This window comes from Octodon degus, unplaced genomic scaffold (genome assembly GCF_000260255.1).
Source record: "Octodon degus isolate 3935 unplaced genomic scaffold, OctDeg1.0 scaffold00036, whole genome shotgun sequence".
Classification (NCBI taxonomy): Eukaryota; Metazoa; Chordata; class Mammalia; order Rodentia; family Octodontidae; genus Octodon; species Octodon degus.
Genome location: NW_004524612.1, coordinates 14,306,709 through 14,312,381, shown reverse-complemented (window position 1 = coordinate 14,312,381; position 5,673 = coordinate 14,306,709). Strand labels below are relative to the sequence as shown.

Genomic DNA, 5,673 nt, shown 5'->3' with positions numbered 1-5,673 from the left:
CGGGCCGGGGGTGCCGAGCGCGTCCCACGCCGTGCGCGCCGGCGGGGCCGGGACCAGGATTGGGGGACCGGGGGCGGGCGGTGTAGGGGTGCTGCGGCAGTGGCCGCTGGCCGGGTGGCCGAGGGGTGGGGGCCTTGGTGGCTGCCCGCCCTCTCCCGCGCTGCCTTGTTTATCTCGCGGGCGCCGGTGCTCCCATCCAAGCCCCCTCCCAACTTTGAGCTGGGATCGGGAGTCTCCTCTCTGACGGAGCCTGGACAGGGAGCCTAGCCCTTCCCCGACCCTTTCTGGCCGGCCGCCCCGCGCGCGCCTGTCCACTCCGAGACACACCCTCTACCCGGCGGGTTGGCCCTGCACCTCTCTCAAGCCCGCTGTGGCCACTACACCCTCTGGCCCTGTGCCTTCAGCCTGGCTCCCTCACCCCCTGCGCTCGGCCCTACCAGGCCGTGGCACTTTAGGCATCAGGGTGCCCGGTGGGATCCTGGACTGGGAGTTTTGGCATGTGCAAACAATTCCAGAGGCACCCTTTCCTTTCCTGCCTCGGAGTTCAGATCTGTGCCTTCCCTTGCTGCCGGCCGGCCGAGAGATCTAAAGGAGCCCACCTGCCAGGCGTTGGGCACCGCCACACCTCCTTTTGCAGGTGGCCAAGTCGGGCTGGGGCTCTGGAGGGCTCCCCAGGCCTTTGCTCCTGCGGTGCAAGCCGGCAGGCTCTGGGGAGTCTGCAGGCCCTCTGCTTTCTTTACACCCGCTTTGCAGGAAGGTGTGACTGGCACGGTTTGCTTCAAAGTGAGCGCTCAACAGGTATTGAAAGTCTTGGGACACCCTCCTGGGGTGTTGTGTAGACAGCTTCCGAGTCCCTAGGATCCTTGAGACAGTAATTATGTTGTATCCACTGGTCCTTCTGGGAGCGTCTGTGTTCTTAGCAGGATGCCTGGCTTTCTGGGAGATGCCAAGAGGCACCTAAAAAATCCCGGGTCCCAGGAAGCTATCCGTTAGGTGGAAATAATTTTAAGAGCTTCACTTCAAATTAATGAGCTAGGGCTCCCTGAGTTGGTGCGGGCCAGGGGACATAGCAGAGAGAGGAAAAGTTAGAGTTGGAGAAGGCAGAGTAGTTTTGAAGAAAGGTGTGCATGTGGAGGATGACTTGGTGGCAAGACCCAAAGTCAACAGAAGTAACAGATGGAAAGGCCTTTGAAAGGATCAGAGGAGCTGTTGTCAGGCAGGGAGGGTCGAAAGGTAAATGAAGCTGGAATGTAGCTTGGTGGCAGCACACTTGCCTATGTGTGCGAAGCCTGGGTTTGATCCCAGCACTGCAAAACAAAACCAAACCCAAAGATATCCAAAGTGATTCCCTTGGGGACTTGTCATCTCATGCAGGACCTTGGAAGACTGGTGCATGGGCAATGAGACCTCCAGATAGGGCACGGTGAACTGTCCAGAGGGGAGGTGAAGACACAGATGCTGTTGCTGTCAGAGAAGGGAGCTCTCAGATGAGCCCCTGGAGGTGGGCGACAAAGTGGCAAAGAGCATGACCTTGGCCTTGGTGAATGTTTCCTGAAGACAGAGAGGAACAATGGTTGAGATTGTGCAAGTCCTAGAAAACCAGACTGGGGCATTGCACTTGCCTCTGTTGTGTCCTGGGAGACCTAGAAAGTTTTGGGGCGGGTGAGTTCTGCAGGGAAGGAGTATTTGGAAAGGCATCTGAAAATAATGTTGGGAGACAGGTCAGCTAGTGGACTGCTACACTCATGGAGCGCCCAGGGGTCGCACTGGATTTAACTGGAAATGGAAGGGAGGGTGCATTTGAGAAACATTACTGTTGAAATAATCTGTTTACAGGGGCAGGGTGAAGGGAAGAGATGAATGGAAATTAATTCTTTGTGGAAATTGATTATCCGCCAGGGCCTTGGAGCCACTGTAGTCGGTAACTGGAGAAATCGGAAATGTGTGTTTTGCAGAGAAGTAATTGACACTCGGGCTGTGTAGAAGTTTCTGCATTTGCCAGGATATCCAAGTATAAGTGTGCTGCCAGCAGCTGCTGCTCTGCGCCTGGTGGGAACCCTGGGATAGAGCATCAGAGAGGGCAGGCTTTCACGGGAAGGGGAGTTGTTTCGGTCAGATTGGTAGCTGAGGATGTGAGTAGGACTTAGGATCTGGCTTGGGAGGGTTTTGGCTGGGATAGGGGGATGCCAACAGGGTCTTGTAGTTCAGGCTGGCCTGGCTCTCACTATGTAGCCCATGCTGGCCTTGCACTTGTGCAGTCCTCCTGCCTCAGCCTCCTGAGTGCTGGGATTACAGGTGTGCGCCACCGGTCATTTTCTCATCTTGTGCTGCTGCAATTCGGATGACATTGGCTGCTTTTGACCCTGAAGTTGGAGAAAACTCTGAAGAATCAGGGCTTCTGGGAACCTGGGCTATTAATTCTGCTAGGCATGTGGGTGCAATTGGAGGTTGGAGAGCTGCAGAATAGGGTTTGCTAAAGGTGTATGTTGTTAGGCTTTGAAGCATAGTGAACTTTGGACTCCACCAGGATCTTCAGGCTGGTCCCAGTGTTTGATTCCTGCAGGGGGAGTGGGGTGTGTCGGGGCGCCCTGAGGAAGGGGCTGGGGGGATGGGGATTTGGGTCTGGGGGTGTTGACTCCTCTAGGGCTTGGTTCTTCCTAGCCCAATGCAGTAGCCCATTCCCAGCAGCCTGGTTCCCTGCACATGGAAGGGAGCCAGTGCTGGTGCTGGTTTCCTCCCTGAGGCCTGAATTCTGCTTTCTTGTTGCAAGGGTGACTTACAGTGATTTGCTGAACAAATTCCCTTCACCTTAACTTGCAACATCTGAATTTGGAGGACAATTGCAGAAGGTTACAGAATGAGCCAAGATTGTAATTAGTGACTTAATGTCCTTGTGAGCTGGTAGGGGAAGAGGGCGTGGGGGAGACCTGAGGGAGTGTGGATCAGGTACTTTTTTCTTTATGACAAATATTTGACTGCCTGAAAAGTAATTGCATAAAGCAGTGGTTGAGTGCATTCATCATAGAACAGTGTTTTTTGCAGTGTTCTGACCGTGACCTACATTAAGAAATAAGTCTACCAACAAATGAATAAATAAAGATATTGTAATACTGTAAAAAAAAAAGAAATAAGATTTACATTATGACCTACTACATATAATCATGTATGTAAAAATCTAATGTCAGCTCATGCAGGACTACTACCTCCCTTTGCTTGGTGCCATCTCCTTGAACTCTTTTTTTGGGGAAGATCTATTTTATTGTTTTTCATTAAAAGGTGCTGTTGTCAGCTGCACATGGTAATATACATTTGGGAAGTTGGGACAGGAGTATTGCAAGTTCAAGGCCATTCTGGGCGACCTACTGAGACCTTGCCTAAAAAAAACCAAACAAAACAAAAGAACCTGCTGTCTCTCACTAAGCTCATTTAGTTATTCTGAATGAAATAATGGATCACAATACATGAATAGCTTAAAAAGCACAGAGAGAATTTTCACATTCAGTAAGCATTTATTAAATCATGCCTGTGCAGAGAGTTACCTCCTCCCCCATTGCTGAAAGTAGAAGGGTACAACCCTGAGAAAGTGTTCATTCTCACTGGTTAAGGTATAGCGTGAATTAAGGAGAAGGGCAAGCTGTTTAAATGCCAAAAATGAAAGACAAATGCCTGAAGTGTTTGAGAAAAGGTAGAAATATGTGCGGGTGTGGGCAGGAAAAACTGTATGAAGAGTCCGGGGTGAGCAGTGTAGGTGACTTAGGTGTCATGTGGGAGAAGGCGCAAGTGTGCATGGGCCGGGAGTTAGCAAATGCAGCACGCGAGTGTGAAGAACACAGGACTCTTGTGATGCAGTAGGGAGAAATGAGCTTGGAAAGGCGGGTAAGGGTCGTTCGTAGGAAGCACAGATCTTGCTAAGGGGTGACTTGCAGAATATTTTAAACCTGTACGTGTGTGATAGTTTGGATAGCATAGAGGCTTCTAAAAATTAGGAATAGTCCAGAAAGCCTTTGGAGTTCTCTGAGAGTCAGATCTGGCACTCATTTCACCTGTGGAAAGGAGACAGGCCTGCTGCACCCAGTTGTCATGATCCCGGTGTCCTCTGTCAACTGCCTGGGCCCAGTTGCTGTATGTTCCTCGCTAGGTCCCATAGGCATTAGGCTTTGTGACTAGGTTTCAAGAGGCGTGGATGCCATGCCTGAGAGTTTGTGGTCGCTGTCATAGGCCCTGGCTGGCCCCTGGGGATTCTGGCCAGTGCGCGACACTGGAATCTGAGGATTTGAGCGCCACGGCTTTGCTTTAGGCAAGTGAGCACACTCTCTGAGGAGCTGCTGTCTGCAACTTGGAAATACTTTTGGGATGATCCGAATGGTATTACTAGAGAGGGCTTTGCCTTGTCATCTGGTCAGTGGGACAGATTTCTAGCAATCCTAAGTTCTGTCCTGCTTCCCTCTTGGGCTGACATGGTTAGCTGGTGGCTTCTGGTGCGCCCCTCTGAGGATGGTGTGGGGGGTGGTAAATTGGTGAAATGTGAGTCATGGCTGTCAGTTGCCCTGTGACATTAGATTCTGAGGAGCTTTGGTTTTGTGGAGCCATAAAGGCAGACCAAGGAGGGGGGGGAGCCATTGTTCTCTTGTTTTTCACTCCTGAGGTGGCCCCAGGAGGAAAGTGTGCATGATCTAGAGGGTTCTTTTTTTTTGTTTTTTTTTGCAGAACCAGGGATTGAACTCAGGCCCTTGCGCTTGCCAGGGAAGCGCTTATTCCACTGAGCCATCTCCCCGGCCCCAATCCAGAGACTTTCATAGTGGTCGCAGGAGACCTGGCTCAAGCCCAGGTGTTAATGGGCAAGACTCCAGAAGAGTAGGCCTGTTTGCGGGCAGCTGATATGCTAAGTCTCCGTGGCGGAGGACACTGTGGCTTATCCAGGAGTCCCTGCCTACCCACAGTTCAGAGCTTCTCCCGGGTGAGCTGCAGATGAGAGAGGCTGACCACTATCCCTCCTTTTACAGGTAGACAAAATTCACTTAAGAGCATTACTTTCTTTATGTTTATAACATGCATACAAGTTAAAGGTGAAGTGCATGTTTCCTAAAAATTTGTGGCTATAGGCTGCAAGGGTAACTAGAAGTCAGCTGAATTGTGTCAAATTAAGTCCATTTCCTGTTTTGTGTGATGTTTGCTTACTAAACCAGAGGGGAATGATGTGGCAGCTCTGGTATGTTTGGCTTTAGTGAAGTATTTCACAGTTTCTTAAGATATGATTGTCCACATTAAATCGTAAGTAGTGAAATAGGGCCCAGTGGTGGTATTAGTCTAATTTGGGAATCGTGTGCAAACACTGTTAATTACTGGCTCAGAGTCAGCCTGGAAGAAGGCTGGAAGAGAGTGCCACAGGGCTCTGTTTTTGGCTCAGGTTAGGGTTCGGGTGGTTGAGGATACAGAAGTTGTATTTGTCTGGTTTGTTGGTGGCACAAAGACAGGATTACTTTGTTAGTAGATAAATCAAAGTCATCTAGAGTGAGGACCTCAAATTAAGACAGTAAAGCTGGGTGTGGTGGCACCTGCTTGTAATTCCAGCTAATCAGGAGGCTGAGGCAGGAGGATTGCAAATTTTAGCCCTACTTGGGCAACTTGGTGAGAGCCTGTCTCTAAATAAATAAATGGACAGGGCTAGGTAGG

The 5,673-nt window shown here is 50.5% G+C and overlaps 1 protein-coding gene across 4 annotated transcripts in view; it reads left to right on the top strand.

Moving 5' to 3' along the window:
- The window catches only part of Znf395 (zinc finger protein 395), a 36,949-nt gene that overhangs the window by 509 nt on the left and 30,767 nt on the right, over nt 1-5,673 (top strand). The window contains exon 1 of one of the 4 annotated variants that reach the window (XM_023714683.1): nt 628-798. The exons of 2 other annotated variants lie outside the window; for them this stretch is intronic. The gene's annotated coding sequence lies outside the window, so the exon portion shown is untranslated. Of the gene's footprint in view, nt 1-627; nt 799-2,927; nt 2,947-5,673 lie in introns of those variants that run through there. One more of the 4 variants, XM_023714687.1, reaches the window with a different exon arrangement.